We start from the raw sequence: 23,358 nt of genomic DNA on the forward strand, positions 1-23,358 counted from the left end.
AAACTATACCTCCTCATAAATGCTGTCATTATTACATTGTGGTAGCATTGCAAATGCTATGGCCTTGCACAGACTAGGAGGAACTGCAGTGTTCCATTTTATGGCTCAGCTCCACCTCCAGCAGCATTGCTGGGAACCATCGAATCAGCAGCTGGGAGCCCAGCTCCTGCGTGGTAAGCATGTGGCTACCTGGAGGCAAACCCCAGAAAGGCACAGGCAAAAGAAAAGCTCCTGTTGGAGCATCTCAACACCTCACTCAGCCTCACCCAACTGGCGGGCAAGAGCTAGAGTTTCCTCTGCTGTTTCCCCAGGGTTGCTGACCCAGCGAGGGACAGTCTGGACATCCTCCCGACAGGCTGACCAGGGTGAAGACCATGGAAGATTCAGTGGCAGCTGCTTAGAATGCCATTGAAGGAAAAGCATCACTTACCTTATCCCTTTCTTATATGCTTTAGTTAACTGGCTAGAAATCTCACCCTGAACGTAGCCAAGCAAAAATAAATTGAACCCTCGATTCCCCCTTCTCAAAGAAAGGCTTAAACCATGAAGTGTCAGGACTGCTTTAAGCATGCTATGTGTGAAGGAATGGATGACTGAGGCAGGGAGCAAGAATCTCCAGCCTCACGTTTAATATTCTCCCCGGAAAATGAGAAATCATTTGAAAGCTTTTTGGGTAGTGCATGGACTTGAACATGGCTCGCCCATGTCTAGTAAGATGCTTCAGCCACTGATGGAAATGGTTGCTGTCCTCTTCCTTTCCTGGTCTGTTTAAGTAATACAGGACAGCATAGAAACCCAGGGGTTTATATCTTTAGGAAGTGGCTTACACGGCTAACCTAGATACCAGCCATTACGGAATTTAGCATGGCAGCACCCCAGTCAACCTTTGCATCTGTGTCCCCTCCATCTGCACATGAATCTCTGTTATCTGACAGCTCAGAGGAAAGGAAAGAGGTGCCTTCTCACATGGCAGCTTGTTTTTCTGAAGACATTGTAGGATACTCTGAGCAGAAATTTCAAACATATTATCATAAAAATGTCCAAAAAGTGAAGTTCTTTTTAGGCTTGCACTGCAGTGAAGTACAACAGTGGTTAGCCATATAGCAAAATGAGCATCAGAATTTAGCTTTAAGCTCTCAGACTAATACAAATAGCTTCAGACCCTTTAATTGTTTTCAGATCCTTTAATATATTCTTTGGTTTTCCTGCTAAATTAATCTATGCATCTGTCAACTCACAATGCAAAAACTCACAGGACTTCATGGCCAATTAAACGCTTCTGGCAGAGGAAGGGCTCCTAAAATTGAAGTAAATTGTATTAAAAGCTATTATAAAGCCTTTCCACATTGTCACAATGGGACAAAAAAACTTGAGCTTGCATTTGGATCACGCTGCTTGCAAAAAACTCATTGTATCCAGTCAAAGATCTGATATATCTTAATGGTGTCTTTGCTTTCTGTTATGGGTTGAGAAAGGAAACCAAGTAGTTCTGTGAGAATGGATATCAATGATGCCTCATATTCCACAGATCTGTGTTTTGTGGTTGATGGTAATCTCCAACTAAGCTGTCGCTGTAGCTATGGCTCCGATATGGTCTCTCTTCTTTTGCTGACAACATATGAATTCACTTGCCAGGCTTCCTCTACTTGGGACATCCATAGGAGGTAGTTGTGGAGTTTTGCACCTCTACCTGGGTAGTTATGTTCTTGAAACAGTAATGTAATCTCTCTCACATTTGTCTTCCTTTGTTATCTAGCGTTCAGCTTGGCCAACGATAGAAAAATGATTAGTGAGGGATGGTGATCAGATAGACTGCTCACACCACACGATCCCATAATTCTCATTTCACTAGGAAACCAGGCTAAAAAATGAACAGTTATCTAAAAACCAATAATGTTTTAGTGTGACTTCATAGACTGCATCTTTCTTAACAACTTTAAAAATTTTGCTAGAAATACATTTGAAGGAGTACATGGTGTTAGATATCTGACTTTTAGACCTCACACTAGCCTGGACAGAGGTAAGCTGATCCACCCAGGATCACAACTTCTTCTCTTCACAGTATGTTAGCAGCAACTGGGTTTCCCACACACCCCCCCCCCCGCCCCGGAACAATGAACAGGAGTTATCTCTTACATTCAAGTGAACACGGCCCCACAACATTTCCTGCATCAATTCCCTATGGAGAAGGCAGGATGTTTAGGAATCGTGATGCTGAGGACAAAGGTTGGTCAAAATACCACACCAGCCCACTGCATGAGTGGAATAATGGCTTCAGTGGTATTTTCCATCAGAGAAAACCAAAAATAAGTGTAGTTCAACTTTGTTCAGTGGTAAGCCAACAAAAATAACTTTCGCCTCTGACAGAAGCCTGTCTCAAGTCCAGGACATGTCCAGACAAGGGTGTATTTCTCACTTCCCTGATCTCCAATATGAGGCTAATAAATCTTTTAAAAATCTGTGCCACAGTCAGTTAACATACATATTGCTCAGTGACAACACAGACTGTTTGATCTTTGCTCTAAGGGTAAAGCACCATTTCAGGGTTGCTTGGCAGCTCTGTTTTCCTTCCCTTAGAAAAAGAGATGGATTCATTTAGAATCACGGGCCATGGAGAAGGGAGCTCAGGTGTGGCAGAAGTGGCAGGTGGCTAGAGCTGACTTGACAGCAATTACATGTACAAATCTTTGATTAGGCTCACAGGAATGGAGTCATTAGCTACAGTGAATGGACCAGCTTGCTTTCCACTGCCTCATTAGCCATAATACTGATATTACTTTAAAAAGCCTGGAAAAAGCCCTCCCACACAGAATTAGGAAAGTTGAGTTTCAAGGGAAAAAAATAAGCTAGTGTAAGCATTTTCTAGCCGAACAAACAGACCCTGGCTTTTCTGCTAGGTCACTGACAAAAAAAAGCCTCATGTTTGCTGTACTGTGAGATAGCCCCGTACCCAGTGCTGCAAGCAACGCGTTCACAGAGATCAACAAGTTACTTTTGGCCACCGAAATTTAGTAATGGCCTCATCAGGCAGTGTCCTGCTGTGCTCTAGTTCTGAATATCAGTGCCTTTAACAACATCCTACCCTGCAAGTGAAGACCTTCGGTCAGTCGCACAGTGGAATTATCAAGCTGGATATAAGTTGCACATAAATCTCCAAACTAGCAGGCTTAGCCCAGGGGAAGATTTGGCTTGGGCTTTATTTGTCTTCCTGTAACATGACTGCTTGAAGAAGGGCTGCAATAACAACATTCTGCCATAAATTAACGTCCTCCCACCCCCGACTCTACCCTTGCTATTTCATGGAAAGTTCGTTAAATAATTTGTACCCACTCGCCCTTTCTTTTTCATTCTTCCTCCGGTCTCTCTGTCGCACCAACTTAATTTCTCAGGCCTGCTAAACCAGAGTCCTCTGAACAAAGGCAATCAGAAGCAGTACTTTTCCTCCACGGCCCTCATGTAGGGGTTCAGGCCAACAAGTTGACTGCACAAAAGCAGTTCAGGACACAGCAAGGGCAGTGGCTTCTTGGCTCTCAAATTGCTCGAGCAATAGGCAGCACAGCTGAACAGGGGGCAGAGGGAAATCATGTTTGCGAGTTAGTGACAACGCTGCTGGGCCAGGGCTTCACCCTCTACAGCAAGAGCGAGATCAGAAAAAAGGATGCCATGCTTCCTTGTGATTAATATTGTCCTCTCGTAACATGGAGCACTGAACTGTTGTGCACCCATTACACCATCCCTCGCTTACTTGTGAAGTCTATGTTCAGGCACCTCTGGATCCCCCGGGTCTGTTCTCCTGTCCCTGTGGTCTGACAATATTGCCACATTCATGACTTGCTCCTTCCAAGGTTTCACAGGGACAGGAAACTATGAGAGATCTCTGTGCCACAGGTGACATTTACCCATATAGGCATTGGGTGGAAAATTTCAGTCTTCACATTGGCATAGTTTGAAAGTAATCATACAGCCTTCCTGCAGTAATGACCACGTATGTCACCTTCTTTAGGTGCATTTGTTCTTCACATGCCTTCTGAGGTGTAAGAGCTACGTATGGAAGAGGAACTGAGCTGAAAGGGTTGCTCCCTCTGAAGAAGGAGGTTCATATGGTCAAAGAAGTCTAAAATATGTGGTACAAATCATCTGGAGGAGTTACCAGTAGAGATTGTACCAGAGAGACAGTACAGAGGTCCCAGAGAGATGGGTAACTCCACTGAAACAGAACATTCAGCTGAATCTCAATGTCTCAGTGACTGCCAAGGTCAGCTGAAACACACCCCATGTTAGCCGAACAGCTCACACTTAAGCTGAAAGTCTCCCATCAGGATGGCCTTTCCCAAGAGACCATGCAAGCAGAGAACTGACTGGATCTTCCTGGTCTGAGATGGCATCTAAACAGCTCAGAGATTCAGCAAATACAGAGCAATTTCATCAGCCATGCAGCCCTGTTTTTCCTTCCAAAATGGTGATATTAGAAATACAAGGTGGGATTTGGTCAATAATATCCCTGGGGCATCTACATTTTATTTCAGTGAGCAGTGAACTTCCATATTGAAACAAAACATGCTGTGAAAAAAAACCAGAAGTGGTCTTTGGGGGAGGGGAAATCCCAGGAAAGAGGGAATGAAGAAGAATAAGGATAAATTTAAGAGGAAGGAGAAAATCAGAAAAAGCTGCTAAACAGTTTCTAAATTATTCTGCTGTGGAAAATACAAGCTGCATTGCTTTTGCTCTTTCAGTGTCTGCCTCCTCTGCGTTTTAATGACAGTTGAGTGTCTAGCCTGACGGGCATTTTTATAAGTCTTCCTTCATTCCTACATGCTTATGTATGCACCCAATTTCCTTTGCAGACCTGGCCTTGAGTGATTTCACTCTAGAATCAGACCTCTGAGGATCCTGCATTGCACTGCAGGTCACTTTTTACATGGGAATTAAAGCCTCAGCAAGCTCTGACAGACGCAGAGGAGAAGGCCAATCTAAGTTTCTCCTACTTCTCCTCCGACTGCCTCTCTCTTGCTGCTTGCTTCTCCCCAGAGAGGTCAACAGCAGGAGGCTGACTCCACTTCAGCAGTCGCAGTTCATCTCTCAGTTTCTTAACTGGAGCTGCTGAGGCACAGGCACAGGTCCTCTTCTGCTGACTCAGCTGTGGGGATGGTAAGCTCCAGCCAAGGAATGGAAAAGACATTGGTGGGCTGCAATAGCTGACATTGCCACACAGAGTTTGTTTGGAGGTCATTTGTCAGAGGGGTAAGTGATTTAAAAGCCTCGGAAAAGTTCACCCTCAATGACTTAATATGGCTTTTCCATCTCTAACTTCTGTGGCTCTGAAGAAAGTACAAATGGTGTAAACAGTGCAGCAGAAACCCTTTCCAGTCATCTTTTTTTTTTTGCTTCCCATTCACAGCAAATATTTTGGTAAAAAGACCCACTAAAACAGAGGAAGAAGATTAAGCAATATCCAGAGCTGCGACTGCAACACTTGCAGTTCTCCACCATCACACTGCCCAGCCAAAAGCTGTGGCACAGCCAGGATGGAAACAGGAGGAAAATGTATTTTTCACCATGTGTTTTGACTCTGCTCTGGGGCTTTGATGACCTGTTGGTAAAAATGCCTGTGTCCTGTCTCCACAACAGATATATCAGTTGTAAATGATCTGTCCAGTCTGGCCATTGTGAGTAGGGCCAGTGGGAATTAATGGCACTGTATTACTGTTGTTGTTGGCGGATAGTTTCCAAAAAAACCCAGCTTCCCCACTGCCAGGGGAGGAACACTGGTGTTGGGAATATTTCTATTTGGGGCAGTTCTGTGTTTTGGGAAGAAGTCAGAGAGGCGGGGGTGCCGAGCTCTCCGGTGGGTGCCCCATGCCAGCTCAGGCAGGAGCTCCTGCCTGTCCCACTGCCAGCTCGCTGCCTTGCCGCTCAGCATCCTGCCGCACACGGTGGGAGCAGGGGGTCGGAGGGGGGAAGCGAGGCAATTTGTAGTCATGTTACATTTCCTACTTCAAAACTCTGTTTTTACAACTATTGGCCTTGCCTGCCCCAGGAGCTCTGGCCTCCGCAGCAGGCTGTGTTGTTTCATATCTGTCAGCAGTGGGTCTTTTCTCTTTGCTCCTGCAGGAAGGCTTTTGTTTCATGTCTTTCCTCCCCTGCCGCACGCTGTGCTGGCCAGGCAGCCTGCCACGTGCTCGAAAGCCTCCTTTCCACTCCTCTGCCCTGCGCCGCCGCAGCCTCCCGCTCCGCTTGCCGTGCAAACACTCATTAGGTGCTTTGGGCACAGATGCTTGGGGCCCGCTCCCGTGTTTGACCGCAGCGCGTTGTGTGATAAGAGGGTGGACACCTGGACAGTGGCCAGTCCAAGCATTACGACCCTCTCTCTCGCGCTGTTTACTTTTGTGACAGTTTCTCCTTTCGATTCTCATATCTGCAATGTTGATCTAGGAGGGTGGCCATCTGGATTCCTGCCTCCACTGCTAGCCGTGGCTTGGTATCCACCTCCTCACTGCTCCTCCAACCGATTTTAACAAGTTGGCTTCTGGCTGCCCCCCATGGCGGGGCTCACCACAGCTGGGGGGACCTGGCTTTCATTTCTCACCCTTGCTTTTTGCCCTCCTTGGGTTAGGCTGACCACAAGCAGCACACGGGGGCCGTCTTGGCACTGTGCACAGCAGCAGATACAGCTGAATCAAGACTAACCCTCAGCTGGTAACGAACTGAGACCCATCTAACCCTCAGTCCAAAAAGGGGCACAGCCCACAGTAAGGGATGGGAAGTGAATGCACAGACTCGCTTTACTATTAAGATTTACATCCACCAGGAGACCCTGACTGGGGCTTTCCTGTGGCTTTTCCCCGCGGAGTCACTGCCTCCATCTCACACAGGGTTTGAGCAGAGCACAAAAGTGTCTGACCTCATCCGGGACCCCAGGGTGTGGGATATTTTCAGAAATCATCACAGTGAATCAAAAAAGCAAAGAGAAGTCTGCGTGACTTTTTTTTTCTTCCAAAAACTTGTCTTAGGAGAAAGCAGCAGCCTTTCAGCCCACCAGCTCCAGCTATTCTCCTCAGTCCTCGGCTGGCCTCTCCATGGGTTTTGCTGCCAGGGTCCTGGGCTCCTGGGAAGCACTGGTGGTGCGCCTGCAGCACGGCACGGATACGATGCAGATATCCGTGCCGACTGGGACTGAGCGAGAGCTGGAACCCACAAAAGTATAGCTCTATCAGCGTGGCTCCCTGCCCAGCCTAATTAGACCTGCCAAGAAGGGCTAATTAGCTAGGCTCAGTGCCACACTGATGTGACTATATTGCTTTCAAGAACCAGCAAGTATCATGTGCAGCTTGCTTTAGCACAGAGATCCAATGTGAAGCTGAACAGATGGAGTATATATTTACAGGGCTTCCCTCTCACGCGTGAGCATGTTGAAGCTGTAAGAGCCGATTGCACACACCAGTGTCCATTTGGGTGGTAAGGGGGGGGCTTGCAGGGGGACCCCCATGAACGAAGTTTCCCGAGACCCATGGTGGGGCAGCAGACCTTCCCCTTTGCCAGAGAGGAAAACCAGGATGCACGCAAAACATGAGGCGCTCGCTGGAGCTCACGGAGGGAACCCAGGGCCAGGCTCGTCTGGCAGCTCAGCCTGCCCTTCCCTGCCCACAAAACCACCCTGCCCGCCTGCCCAGCAGTGCTTGGCTGCCTTCCCCTCCCTCTGCCACAGCCTTGGCCGCTCCTGCACGGCTCACAGAGGACGGTTTCCGAACGTGCTTTGGACCCTTCTCAGTCCTTTCCGAGGATCCCTTCCCCGCCTTGACGAACAGTCACACGTTGTGTTTTAACCCTGACCTCCGCCGCCACGTAAAATGCCATCCACAGCCTCGCACACTTTGGGGGGACGCTGGCCACCTGCAGGAGGGCACCGGTTCCACCGTGTCTGCGGTTCCCCACAGCCGTAGGAGGGTGGAGAAATTTGCTCTTAAAGTGCGTAAGAAGGTAGTGAATCATATGAGCAGCAAGCTCTTGTTTACCAACATCTCACCCCGTAAAGATTTCTTTAACACAGTAATTTGTGAGATAGCCAAAGTCTGGTTTCCAGTTGAGACAAGCTCGGCGCTGTGCTCGGCTGGGAGAAAGGTTCCTTTGGCTGCTGTGGTGAGGACACTGTCCATGGAGCGTGATGGCCCCGGCTCCTCCCGTGGATAGGATCTTGTGTGGGACATACACATGCGCGCACACAGAGTGACACACACAGAGGGACTCTTGCTACTAGAGGAAGGGCTACAAAAATTGTCCATTTCCTTCCCGAGTTTGGCTGACAGTCTGACAGGGGTAAAATAAATGAGAAGGGGCTTACGGAGGTAGTAATATTCCTACTGTTGGACCATCATGTAGACGTACAGCAAGAGGAAGGCATGGGTTACACACACACAGAAATAACCGTGGCATGTATTACAGTGCTGCATAATGCACACAAGCATAGCAGCAGCTCGTTACCCTAACTGAAGGCTACGGTGTAATTAGTTTAATTACAATGCCTCTGGCTGAATTCACTTGAGAAGTATGCCATTCTCTGTGCCCTACGGGGTAATGCATAACCCCAAATACTTCATGACTTGAAAGTGAGCTCTGAGATACATTTGGGCTGCAGCACAGTCCCACAACCAGGCTTTTGCTTAATGGTATTTTTCCCCAGCTGGCCAGAGGATCCAGCTACAGTTGGTGCCCACCGACACATTTCCTCACTTTATCACTTGTGGGGAGAGATAGTGACACTTTCTTTTAGGGATGGAGCAGCATTTAACTTTACCACACCTGCAGCTGCCACAGGCTGCAAGGACTTCTGCCCCGATAGATATTACTGTGAGAGTGTTAACTTTATAGCTGCTGATCAGGCCAACTAAAACAACTAAGCACAATATATAGTTGTTTCCCACATACCCACACACATCTGCACACCACATAGCCTGCACCCCAAACACAGCCATCCTGCTTTTCAGGGGCCAAAGCCATGCGCTCAGTAAGATGACATGCTCCGTTGGGTGCAGAGCTAAAGCTGCGAGCGGGTCAGGGACACAGCCCGGGTGCTGATGGCAGTGGGGCCACGAGCACCAGCAGCTGCCTGCACACAGGGCACAGCCCCGTCCTTCCCAAAAGGTTTATGGCACACGTGGCCTGAGCAGAGCAGCAGTGCTCAGCTGTGCCAAAGGAGCCCAGCCCCGGAGCTGCAATCCTGCTGTAAAACAATAACTATCCAGGGTGGCTTCAAGACCTGGTCAGCCATAATCCCATACTTAGAGCGCTCTTTGGACCTTCATCAATTGCTATTTTTCACCTTCAGCTCCACTCCCTCATGACACCCCCCCCCCATGCACTGTTCTGTGAAACTTCACCTCAATTCCCAGAAAAAAATTAATTCCTGAGACTTTTTCCTAAAGAGCAGTAGGAATAACTGGCTTTTGAATTCAGCACAGCAAGCCTACAATTACAAAAAATGTTTTGGGTTGACAGGAAATGAAACTGTATTTTCTTGGTAAAACAATAAAACCCCCAAATTCCACTTTGGATCAAGCAAAGTGTTTGGTTCAACCTGAAACAAAACACTTCATTTTTGTGTTTAAACTTTTCACCCCTTTTTATTTATTGCAGGCAGGAAAACCTCAAAACAAAAACAAATGTTTCGAACTGAAAAGTTGAGCTGTTTCACTTTGAAATCATCACACTGTATTGACTGCAATTTCTCAGAATCGCCCTCTTTGTCTTTGGCTGAAACTGCTTGCTAGACTTCAGGTTTAATTCACAAAGAGTTTTGTGCAACACAAACCAGCATCCCAAGGATTTCACCTGGCTCCACTTACCTATTGTTTGATATTGCGCGCCCGAAAAAATTTGAAATAATGATGTTATTTGCCAACAATATTCTTAATACCAATGCCCTCTCAAAACCAGGTCCTTCTCAAGGATATATTGCTCTTCTCTTCATAATGCCTCATGCAGGGGATGAAAGAGACAAGGGGTGTTGCCTTTGGTTTGGTCCTTATGTGGCTCGAAGGCAGGACCAAAGAGCAAATGTCAACCTCTAATGCACTGCAGGCTGCAACCGGGATCCTGCGGCTGAGCTGCACACAGTGCCACTTCACACTGGGCATGTGGCAAGTGGGATCCAGCTGTGCGGTGCTGGGAACTGGGTGCGTCTGGGAATGATCTCCAGACTTAGGTCCAGGAAATAGGGAGCTACTTACCCAGCCTGCTTTTGTCTTCCACTGCTCATCAGCCAGTGGGAAAGTTTAACTGTATATGGAGTTTATTGGGCTTAAATCTCTCTCCAGGTTTTGTCTATCAGAAATAGAGGGAAAACAGCCTCTTGAGATGTTTTATTATTTCCATTTCCAATTTCATATGAAAAAGCAGAACAGGGAATAGATTTGGCCTTTGACCCTAAAAGAGTTTGGGGCAAAGATCCCATCTGTTCTGCATTTCAGCTGGACCTATTCACCATTTCTGGTAACATCTGGATATGTTAATGCTTTAAGAAGTGGAAACAGCTTTCAACACAGATCTGTCTGCCGCTAAGAAGAAATGTGTCTTCTTTATCCTTATACCTCTGCAGAGTCACCCAGACCACAAAACACAAATGAAACTTCCTGGTCATAAGCAGATATGCAACAGAATGAGAGGTTAAAAAGGAGGAGCAGAAGTGAAAGAGTTAAAAAAATGCTACAGCCTCTCCCTGTGTTTCCTTGGGTGGAGTGTGTAAAGGTTAACGATTTCTAAATATTCAGGAGTAATAAATGATCTAAGTAGTTTTCTGGCGGTACCTCATGTTCCCAGAGAAACAAATGCTTCAAGGATATGCACCATTTCAGAAGAATGTGACAGAGAGAGGGAGAGATTTATTTTAAAAACTTGAGATGATCTGTCTCATCACTGATAATAAAGGTGCAGGCTCTTTCCATCCAGAAATACCAGCAGCTAAACAACGAAGAACGCAGTGCCTTAGGATTTGTGTCTCACCACTGACAGGCTTAAAATTACATTATATGAAGGTTTTCTTTTTCCTCCACCTGTATCTTCAAAATTCTCCATTTCCCCATAGAGCCTTTCTCCTTCAAGTTGTTTTGGCAGCACACTGGGTGTTATTTCATTCAACTGAAAAGAAATCAGCTGTGAGGATCAAACGGGAGTAAAAAAATCTTGCAGGCGATTGAAGCATGGTCACTCCTGTCCCCAGTTATAGGGGAGAGATGACTTTTGAGGAAAGTTAATTGTCTTTGCAGCTATCCCCATCCCAAGCTTGGATGAAACCCATCAATCACTGAAGAAGCTACTGAGGGAGTGAAACAGAAGACATTCCCAGGCTGAGCTGTAGCAAATATTTTTTCTTGCTTCCTTAACAAAAGGGAAGATGACTCCTATCTCTTGTACACCATTTACCTCAGGAGTAGAGTAAGGAAAGGGCCAAGGACTGTGGGAGGTCAGATTAAGACCTGGGATGGAGAGCAGCACTGGCTGTCCTTCTTCCTCTACTTTTGGATGTGAGGCTGAAACAGGGGAAGGAAAAGGGGTGTAGCCTGTGGCCGAGATAAGCATCAGTAACATGATTCATAGGTGATGATGCCACAGCAGTAGTAAGCAGGACACATGGGTAGAGCAGCTCCTGGGAGAAAGGGCAGAGGAAGGTTTACCTCCCACGAAATAGGAGCAGGAGCAATGCGACAGTGGGTTGCAGAAGGAAGCTCAGGACCTGGCTCAGATTATAGGAGAGGTGCAAGTGAGCGTATGCATTTATTTATTTTAATCTGGCTGAAACCTGGGCATTTGACTAACCGAAAACGCACAGCCAGAGACCCAATGGTTTGGCATCTTCGCAGCACATACCCTTGTTAAGTGAGCAGGAGCTGGTGGCCATGCTTGCATTACATGCAGGGATGCTATCTGATAACAAGCCCTTCTCAACCATGAGCAAGCTAGACTGGGGTTTCTTAAGCAGGATTCAGCTGCAAGGAGGAAAGGCCTTCAGAAGACTCAGGGAAACCTGGATTAAGTCACTGTGGTTAGTGATGCAAATACTGGAGAGCCCAAGCTAGATTAGGATCCATGGGGAAGGACCCATCCTACCCCCTACACATCAAATCTTAGCTTCTTATCTGCCAGTTCCAGGCTTTCACTCACCTCTAAGTGCACTTACACTGTGTACTACAGCACATGAAGGATTGACCTAGTTGGGTGCTAAGTACCATGACGCTGATCTGCTTCAGTACATACTGCACCATGGGTGTAACAGCTCCCCTGGCTCTGCAGACATCCCTTTAGGTCATGCTGAGTTCACCCAGCTGCTCCTGGCAAACCCTCGGCTGAAGATTTAGTGAAATACCATGGGATCAGCCCCTCTTCTGACCAAACCCTCACCTGTCGCTGGTATGGCAGCAGGAGCAGCGAAGGATGTCTGCCAGATAGCTCCCAGCTGCAGTCTCGTGGCAAGAGAACCAACGACTGCTTTCGGGGGGGTTGCTGGGACAACAAATCTACCTACGACCTCACAGACCCCTCAGAAAACATGACAAAAGACAACCCCTTAAGCCGCACAGCCTTTTAGCAGAAACTGGATGATTGGCACTGAAACGAGTGTGGTGGGTGAACCCTTAGCTGGGTGATCCGCACAGATTGGGCTGCTAGAACAAGCCCATGGCCGAGCGCTCTGCGCACACCTCTCTTGGGTAACAGCTGGGCTGAGGTCCAAGGAATCTGTATAAAACATGCTCAGGACTGCTCAGCCAATTAATCTTTTGTAACTTGTGGGGGGAAAAAATGGCATGTGATCATGTAATTAATGGTTGGCTCCTAAGGTGTGTGCACTAATTAAAGTTCAGGCCTATGGTTGCTCAGCAACTGTGTTTGCAGCATTTTCTAGCACTGAAACGCTTGACTTTACGGCCTGAATAAATGTTCTTTCAGGCCGTTTTGTGCATCAGTGCTCCTGAACCAAAAAGGAAAGAAGCAGACAGAAAAGGCAGACAGCACCCTAGAGCACCCTCTGTCCACGTTGGCCAAGACGGGTGCGACCTCGTGCTCTCCCATCCAGACCACTGCTGTGAGGGGCTGGTAGAAAGCAATAGCAGGTTGTTGCGTCCTCCAAGAGCTTGTGCTGCTGGAAAGCTGATGTCTGTCCAGTGTGTTTTGCAGACCATAGCTGATAGCAGAAGAATGGTAGTACGAAGAGTTTGGAGGTCTCTTCCCAACACTGCAGCAGAGCCTGCTCTAGAGCAGCAGCCTTCTGCCTGAGTCCCTCTGGGTTTGTTTCTTTCTTTCCCATCCTCTTCAGCCTGTCACTGTCCCAGGCTTGTCTTCTCCTCCCTGCTGGTTTCTCTCAGCCCTCTGCCAACTTGCTGTTTTCTTCCCTTCTCCACTCCAGGTCTCTTTGGCTCTGCCCTCCACACATCCCTCTCCTTCAATGCCTAAGTGTCAGCAAATGGAGAGGAGCATGGTGAGCACTGAAAAAAGGCAGGAAACCCAGAGAGACCCACAATGACCCCAGCATATCTTGTGCCCCTGATCGCAGGGAATGTGTGTTCAGCCCTTGCTTCCATGGGGGGACATGCTCCGAGCGGTCAGATTCCTTTGCTGCCAGCAGTCTACAAACCATTTTTCAAAGGCTTGTAACTTGGCCAAATTTGGGCAGATTTTCCTGGACACAGCAAACAGTATACTCCTGCTTCAGAGGCCTCCTCCTGCCAAATTTCAAGCCTTTTCCCCTTCTCTTGGGGGAATGCAAGCACTTCAGAAAGAAAAAGTTCACCAAGATATAATACAGAGACAGTTTTCCCTTAAACTCTCAGAAGTGCTTGCATCAGTCTGACAATATCTCAGACAGACACTCAGCATGGAAAATACCAACTTAAACTGTAAAAGCCCAATGACATTGCAAAATCAGATAAAAACCTGCATTATAATAAGCAATGCGAAGGTAGTTGGGCATTGATATCAATGTACCAACACTCAAGATACTACCACCTTCACTCTTACTAAACTAAAATGCATTAAGTGGCACTGAAACTGGCAATTGTATACGACAGCCCTACTGTCTAAAATGTGATGGAGTTTGATGGGTGGATCTGTTAATACATTGACAAAGAGAGCAGGTAACTTCTCCCCAGATTTCATTTTCATTCTTTACATAATTTGCTGAATTTTTAATCAAAAAGAGACACTTTTGTCACCAAAAACCCTGAACAGCCAGAGTGACCAGTCCCCCCCGGTCCCTGTTCTGGACCACAGCCATGGACATACCACCACAGTGGCTCCCAGGAACAGGCACATGCCGGAGGGTGAGTTTCTCCTGTAAGTTTTCTAGTGTAATTCGCTGACAGGCCCTAGCAGCCTCCTGAGAAATTTACCTAACTCCATCCCACCGTGACACTGTGCTACAACAAACTGTCCCAAAAAGAGTCACCAGAGAAAGTGCTTGCAGTACCACTGCCAGCCACCTCTAGGATCCCCTTCCAGGGTCTGTCTTGAGTTTGGGATTTTTAATGGGCAACAGGAAGATGTTGAAACCTAGTTTGGATGTGCTGAATTTTAGGCTACAGTTTAGATTCCCTTCAGTTTTTCTCATCCCCAGTTAACACCACAGACCAGTAGCCCTCTACGGTATTATTTAAGCCATTCATTGAATACAGAACAAAAGGCTATCAAATCCATCTGACTGTTTATACTGTGATCATCGTTACAGCATATAAATACATGAAAGGCAGCATGTTCAGTAATTATAACAACTAAGAGTGAATTGTCCATGAACTTACCAGCTAACATTTTGCACCTACAGAGAGTTCTGTGAACTGAATTCCAATACTTTTCAGCAAAATCATTGCAAAGCTTTCAGACACTTTGAACTGGAAACTCGTTGTGAGAAATGAATGTTGGGATATTTTTTTTCCCTTCCTCTATAGTGCTGGTGGTGCTTCCCCAGCTTGAACAAAGTTATTTTTTGTTGTTGAGGCGTACTTACTGAGGTTGTCTGTCAGACTGCTCATTTGAAAGAACATTCCCATGTTTAAAGAAAAAAAAGAAGAAACAGATAATTCAAAATTATTCCATTCAACTGCAGCTTTCTGTTATCTAAAATTGAAGTTTTGTACAGCCTGATTTAATGGAAACTCAACATTTTGGGTTACAGAATGGAAAACTTTACTGTCAACAAGCTGAACGTGATTTTGCAAAATTTCACTTAGTCTGAAGCCATCAGCCATCACTTCTCCAGTTAAGAATCTAATTGGATTTTATAAAAGTTATCAAATGACTACTGTTCAGAGATTTGGGAAGGGGCTTTTAAGACTGGATGGGAGAACTTTAAAAATAGATTTTAAATTTGAAATCCTCTTCACGTTCTGCATGGTGAAGGCATGTCTGCATCTTTTACCACTGAGTACTCAGGAACATTAAAGAAGTTCTAATATGTATGTTTGAATATGTTGTTGCTGATTACATACTGAAATATCATTGTTCACTCAGAGTGGGCAGTCATTTATTTTGAGGCCCTTTCATTCCCATAGGACAGTCTGCTGGAAATACCTGAGGTCATCTCTTGCTTATGTTCATATGCCTTAGTTAACTCTATTGGCCTCTCAAAAATTGTCATCCTAAAGAATCAGTGAATACAGAAAGGCTGAAATTTGCTGTGTATCTGAATCTAAGTCCCACAAATCTCACCCACAGCCAGCCAAATCCTAGGCTCTTTCCTCTAGATTCCCTTCACATTAATGAAGAGGAAATTCAATCCCTCCAGAGGGAAATTGCTTCCAGTTGTATTTAAAACCTATCTTTGGATAAAGGAAGTGTTCTCTGGAGTTGCAACTCTCTTTCTCTCTCCCTCCATTGATGATGGAAGAGATACCTAAATTTTCAAACATCCAAAGTCACTTGGGATAAGTTTTGTGCTTAAACAGGTGCATACTCTGGTTTCAGTGTGGTTACTCCTATGGGTGAAACTAGAGTCAAGCTCAAGCATCTGCTTGATCTCGACCAAAACCTATGATGAGGAATATGGACATAACTTTTATATGAGAGGCACAAATATCTACCTATCCTTTGTGGGAAAACGTATTAAGACCCTCTTCCTTTATTTCTTCTACCGGCTCCTGTACCCAGATGTGTTATCTGTGAAAGTGCAGGTCTTCCTGTACAGCAGGAAGAGCAAGTTCCAATCAATATGGGATGCAAATGGGATGCAAATTATGCATGAGCCATATTTTATCAACCTCAAACACTTTTCCATGAAAATAAGGCAACATATACACCCTTGCTGCTGCAGAGTGATTTACAGCTCAATGTTCAGTGCAGATGAGCATGTACAGAACAGAACTTTGCTGGAATTACTAAGCATTGCTTGTCTCCAAACTTCTTTGAAGAGTATGATCCTTTGATCACTTTTCAGCTGCATCTCATATTTTGTGAGTCTGTGAGAGATAGTATTCTGAACCTACTTACATAACTTGCTGGATTTTTGTAATTTATACTCCTTTGCCAAGGAAGATTATCCTCTCAGTGAGCAAGCAACGGTCAATTGATTTCAAGAGCAAATCTTGTTGGCACTTAAGACAGAAATGATTAGACCCCTTGTTATCAAAGTCCCAAGGTCAAGTCATCAAATATGACTGATTACATTTTCTAATGGTTTTTCTATGCTCATTAAGGTGCATTCAAATATTCAGAATCACCTCTGATCATGACATTCAAAACCTGCTCTGATGGCTCCTGACAAGCAGAAATGTATTCTCTAATCTTTAACCACATAAACAATAGATAACTGCTTGTAATTGGGTTCAAATTGATTTCAGGTGGCTTCAGAGAAAAGCAATTTCTACAAGAGATTAACCTTTTAATTAATGTTTATTAAGGATATTACCAGGTGCAGGAATCCTCCCAAAGCAGAAAATTACACTTCATTGACATTCATTTATGATAGAATAGCTGATCCATTCCCAGGTCTTTATTCATGTGTTTATCATAATTTCTTGCTCTTCATGAAAATGCCATAAACTTTAATTAACTATTGTAACACTGTACGTTTTAAATACATTGTTCTATATTGAACAGGGGAATGGGCATATGAAGTTCAAGATGTCCTTTGGCACAGGTTTTTAGAGAAGCAGCCAGCACTCTTTACCAAATGTCACCATGGACAGGATGATATTCAGTTATAGCATCAGCCTTCTCTAAAGGCTTGTGAGATACCTCATTCATGAAGGGAATGCAAATGCATGGAGAACTCTTGTCAGAGTTCACACACCATAAAGGACTTCATCCACAGAGGAAAGACAGGCTGCTCTCTTGAGAGGAATGTAACCTGGGCTACGGAGAAGTTTATTTTGCCGTGTTTGTGGTACATTAATGCCTCAGTGATTGAGTGTCTGAATCCAGATCACAAGGAAAGTGATGTCCCACATACCTTTGGAAATTTCCAACTCTAACTGAGGCTTGAGGTGATTTACCTGAGGCTGATGGTGATGCCACCTCAGGATACATCTCTAACACTAAATAAAAAAAAGGTCAGCTATTTTCTGGATACATCTATAACACTAAATTTAAAAAGGGTCAGTTATTGGTCATGCTGTTCACCTGTTAGCTCTTTCCCTGGCTTTGCTTTGGACAGTTTCAGCTAGCTCTCTGCAAGACACATCTGCCATGGAGAGGGCTGACCCTGGCTAATGTGAATGTAGACCAGCGTGTACCATTTGGCTTTGGGGCCAGGAACAGTCCCTGGTCCTTTTTCAAGTAACAGTGTAGATACCAACTCTAAGGCTATTGCTAATTCACTGCTGCCCAAGAAGAACTTCCTGCAGCCTCAGGCCAATCTTCTGATGAGCAAATTGACAAACCTTGTGTTCTCAGTGGGTTGCTTTATTTTGCTTTGCTGGCATTGTGGAAGGAGTTGCTCCCAAGCATTGTACATTACTTCTCTACCCATGGCTTCAGTTCAGCATGCTATATATACAATATACAGCTCAGGCACCAAGTAAAAAATTGTCTTGAAAAGTTCTCATTGTTCCACACTGTGCTTCCCATTCTGTAAAATTATGTCAATTAAAAAGCCTTTTTGGTAACAATGAAATAAATGAATATGTATAGAAGTTCTCTTTAATGTTAAAGCTTGTAATTTTCTGTGGAAAGCTTTGTTCAGCTACTGGTGGTATATCATTTCCTTCCAGCATCCTTTCTTACCCTCTCAGTTCCAAATGAAACATGAAAACACTACTTCAATGGAAAAATTTCTCTCAAAAAAATAAAAGAAGATTGATACTGGGTTGGGGAGAACTCCTGGGCAGACACGGGCAGGGACTCTTGTCCAGAAATGGGAGAACTTGGTCAGTCTATGGCTAGAGCATCTCCTCCAGAAGGCGAGGGCTCTGCCACCAGGAGAGTCAAGCTGACTTTGGAACATCAGAAGTCACACAAGAAGATGCTTGCAGCAGATGACAATATTCTGCACAACTCTTTGTGACTGATAACTGCCTGGACACTCTCCCAACCAGTGTTACCTTTTCTCTGTTACCTCATATAGTGGTACCCCATAAACTTCACTGAAGGTGCATTACTGGATAGATATCTAACATACAGACAGGCTAATCACAAACCAGTACAGTTCATAGAACCTTTGAGGGATCTCCTACAAGTGTGTTACAAGTTCAGGCTGAGCAGACACCATTTAAGAAGTTGTCTGAAATTTATATATACATATATATATGTATATATGTTCCTACATTTCAGTACTTGGGTTTATCTATTTACTAGAAAGCTTTTCATACAGAAAAAAAAACCTGTAAGGGGGTTTGGTAACATTTCTGTATTTGTTTTAAATATGTAGGTTTCTTGGTGCAACAAAATCCTATCAACTTCCTAAAGAGTCCTACTTTCAACCAGTTTAAAATTAAATTTCTCCTACCATTTCCATTCAGTTTCTTTGATTCCTTGAAGTTTGACAATTTTTTTTAGCTAACCCAGAACTATGGAGTTCATTTTCACCTAGTGAAACACAAAGGAGAGTTATTTTTCTCTTTGTTAAACTTATCTGAACTACAAAAAGAGAAAAGTGAACTCCTCTGCAAGACTTACACAAGAGCACTTAAACACCACAAAGGAAAAAAAGTCCATGAAGCTGTATTACTAGGCTCTGCTTAACAATATGCCGCTTCCTGATTAATATCATTCAACTGTAATGCATGAATGAATTGTAATTTAGATGATTGCACATATGCACTATCAAATCAAAACCAAAATGAGATACTTAGACAGTCATAACTTTCTCTCTTTCTTTTTTTTTTAACTCCACATCTTTCCCCCTCTAACAAGGGGATTTGTATGTCACACACTTATTCTAAGATTGTCCGTAAAGGCAGGGCTGGTTACAAGGAAAACCACTGGCAAAACGGGGGAAAAGGACTATATAGGCACAGATGCAACCAGTTTTGTGGACAACCAAATGCATATTACAACCTGTTAAGCAAAAAGAGAAAGGAAAAGTAAGCTGCTGTTGTTAAGGCACCACCCTGGGTCACACAAGAGCTGGATTTAAGTTCCTTCTGTGCAAGAAAATTCCTCTGAGTCATCAGATGCATGCTTTCTCCAGCGGTTTGTGAGATACCAGCCCAGGGGAGAACTGAAATAACACATCTAGGCTTTGAGGATCTGTGAACTAGGTTGCATACCTTTGCAGGCTCGAAATATATTGCACGGAAACAAGCTTGTGGCTCAGTTGTCCATCCTTCACTACTCTTGTCCCAAAGAATCAGAAGCTGTTTGGAGACCAGAGCCTCGCAGTGCTGCCAGTACCGGAACAGGGCTCCGTGCGGGGCTGAGCCACAAGCAGGCACCGGAGATGAAAGTTCATGCACCCTATAGTGGCTGAGCCAATTTGGTAAAGTGAGGATTTATTTAAGAAAAACAGGATTTCCCACCTGATCAAGCCCAGCTCCTGGGTGTCTGAGGCACCACCTCTGATAACCTTTTCCTCAAGCAACCAAAATTCATCTGAGGCGGGTTGCCCACCTTGAGCTTACCCCTGGTTCTGACACTAACTGTTAGGCCGGACTATCCCTTGTCTTTCTTTTGCCTTATGCCACTGTCCCATTGGCCAATCTTTCTGTTTCTCCTAGGTGCCATGGGGCCATCCATTGATTTTCCCACACTTCTTGTCACTATGAGGGGAAAAAAAAAGATGCTTAAATATTTAGATGAATTTCTCTTCATTGAGGGAGGAGAAGTGACATAAAACAACAGCAAAGACTAGTTACTTAATGGAAACTTCCAATGTAATTTTGTTTTTCAAGCATAGGATCTGTAGTTCTCAGATAATAATATTGATTGTATGGAAAAAAAAATCAGAAGCCTAAACTGATCATCTTTATACATTTAGTTTGGAACAGCAATTAACTGGTTGGTCATCAAATTGTTGGGGAGGCAGCAGGAAACATGAAGATTATGGGTTGGTCACAATGTAGCAGGTAGCATTGGGATGGTCCTTGGCTTGGCCATATTGAAGATTTTCAGCTGAAGAAGCTGTTGACAGAGGACATCATCTTGGGAAAAATTGCTTTAAAATGTCATTGAAGTTTTTGTGATTGTTATAGCAAATGCACCCATTGTGTGTATATTATATCTTGTGGTCTGCTAGGCACTTTGCTTTAGACGTGGTATCATTACAGGAGAACCACAAAAATGCTTTAGATTCTTTGGAAAACTGAAGGCGGGGGGAAACCTCAAGAGGTCCAAGAAGGAAAAAAAAAAAGACAGAGAGAGAATAGAAGGTTTGTTATCCATCCTGTTCTTGGAAACTGAACCAACAGGGATAAGACAACAAGGGCACATATTTATAAAGCACAATAAAAGGCCTCTGTGCAGTCATGTCTGCGCAGAGCAGATGAGTGGTGGAGTTCTGGGAAGAATTACATAAGGCGTCTTGTGTACACGTGCCTGTGAACACAGAAACACGCATTTGCACACATACCCACAGCGCATGCCCAGACGATGCCTCTCTTCATGTACAAAATCTCGCAGCCTCAGTCAAGAAAATCTGCAAACACTTCAGAAGTAACACATGAGAAGTCCCGTTTCCTGTAGTGCCAAACCACCCAAGCCATAAGCAGCCTAAGAGCAGGACTGTGAGTAGCTTTTCTCAGAAACAAGCTTCAGCTCAACATATCCAAGAGCAATTATACACAGACATTTAAGTGGATGTTGTGGACTTGACAGGTTGGAGGAAAGGCAGCTTACATGCACAGTTATTCAAGAGTAGTGTAAATTAGAGAATCTGCTAGCAAGATGCTTTCAGATGGATTTGTTGTGTGTGTCCGTAGCAGCTTGCCATGTGTCCCATCTGCAGTTCACGCAGCTTCCAAAATCTCAGTGCAAGCCTTGTGTCCAAGTAATAACAAGACTGCATCGTCTTTGAGAGTTAAATGTCAACAATTAGAACTATCTGGACACCCCAAAGCTCTTACTCTCTCTTCCCCTCTCATATCCCTGCTGTCCAGTCTCTAATTATTCTGTTGTGCTGACTACCTAGCATAATATTTCCTTCATCTGAAACCTCAACCTTATACCTTTCCTCAACATAATGAATGCTGTCTGGATGTATACCATCCCAAAGGTGCCCTGCTACACATCCATTTTCATGTTGCCCCCTTGTACAAGCTTCCACATTTTAACTATCTCCTTGCCAGATGTAATGGTCTGTCCTAAAACAGTTCTTGATTTTCCTGGCAGCTTTTACAATATTAACTTCTTTTTTCCCCTGAGTTTTCAGAAATAGGTGATCAGTGATGTGTGATGAGATGATGCCAAAGAATCTTGCTTTTCCCCCCTCTCTGGGTCACTGATAAGTTTTCTACTCTGCCCTCTTGTCTTTACATGTCTTTAACAGCAGACTTCCCTGTCAGATTCAGCTCCATCTCCTCTCTCTGCTAACACCTCCCTGGGAACAAAAGTCAAGTCTCCATCCACACCAAACTCCCTCCACATGCATAATATCCCTTTCAGGTTGCAGAAGGAAATGAGGACATGAGCTGCTGCTTGGTTAACCTCTCCTGGCACTCCAGAGACTGCTGACATCTGCTCTGTCTAACGAGGTAGCTATGAGTCCCAGTTCCCTCCAACTAGCAGCATTCCGCAGCATGACTCCCCCTTCCTCCAGGAGTTAATTAATTTGTACACTCATTAGCTAGGCTTAGAGTCAGAGAGCTATTTATATTGCCAGTTGGCTACCATCTCTTAGCTGTATAATGCCACCGTACAGCCTTGCAGGCCCTGTAAGTGTTTCCGTGTTGCAGCCCTCAGTGCCTTTCATAGCCCAGAAATGTACCGTTTGTCCAGAAGTGTGAAGGTGTTTTTAAAGGGCCTCCTCTGAGCAGCCAGAGCTGATCATAAAAGGCTAGTATCAGATTCTGGGAAAATGAGAGTGAACTTTTAAAGCACTGCCAGACCATAGTTGGAGATTTGAGCTAAGTGTTTAGCTCCTGGAGGTAAATGGGCACTTGTGTCTCACCTGGATACTTTTCCATAAGAACTGCAAATTCTCACCTCAGAGTGTCTCAGCTCCCTCCCAAAGCATAGCCTAGACAGTCAAAACACCTCAGAAACATTTGCAGAGGGAATCAGTAACCTAACAAGGTAGAACTCACCTGGCCAGCTGTAGATATCTAAACCAAAATAGGCTTTCTTCATAGTCGGTAGAGGACAATATGCACTTATAGGGTACAAAATATGTGGTATTCATTAGCATGAGACAAATTTTGTCTTACAGCAACCTATTTCTCTCAGTGAGCCACAAGAGGAATGACAAAATTACCAACTCAGACACAAAATACACTCTAGGCTTCCTGTAAGTCAGGACAAGGTAAAACCCACCTCAGTGACAGGCTGGTCCTCTGAATACGCTGACCTTTCAGTCAGAGTGCTTAGGTTGCTTTTCCCTCTGTGCACGGTATGACAGGCTGGCACATGGGAAGGGATTTAGCTGGGAAAGGACCGCAGCCCAAGGCTGATGCTGGGGAATGTGCCAGCCAAGCTGGGCACCTCTGAGCTCAGAGACCAAGAACCTCTCTGCTGATCTGTGATCCCATATAACTATCCCACACCCTTCTCTAACTCTCAAGGTTCCTCTTTCCTCCATCTCTATGTCCTCCCTCTCTACGCCTCTACTGCTGAATTCCCTCTTCTATGACGGGTAGCTCACCGTGGATCCCTGAGAAGGTGGTGTCTGCAAGACATTGCAAGAAGGAGGAGGTAAAGAAGATGCTGGCGTGGCACGGGAGAGTGCGGGGCAATAGAGCGTGACACCGTTGCAGCAAAGGAGTCGCAAGGCCCTCCACACACTTAGTTATTATA

The sequence above is a fragment of the Haliaeetus leucocephalus genome, unplaced genomic scaffold, assembly GCF_000737465.1.
Source record: "Haliaeetus leucocephalus isolate CR32 unplaced genomic scaffold, Haliaeetus_leucocephalus-4.0 Scaffold897, whole genome shotgun sequence".
Classification (NCBI taxonomy): domain Eukaryota; kingdom Metazoa; phylum Chordata; class Aves; order Accipitriformes; family Accipitridae; genus Haliaeetus; species Haliaeetus leucocephalus.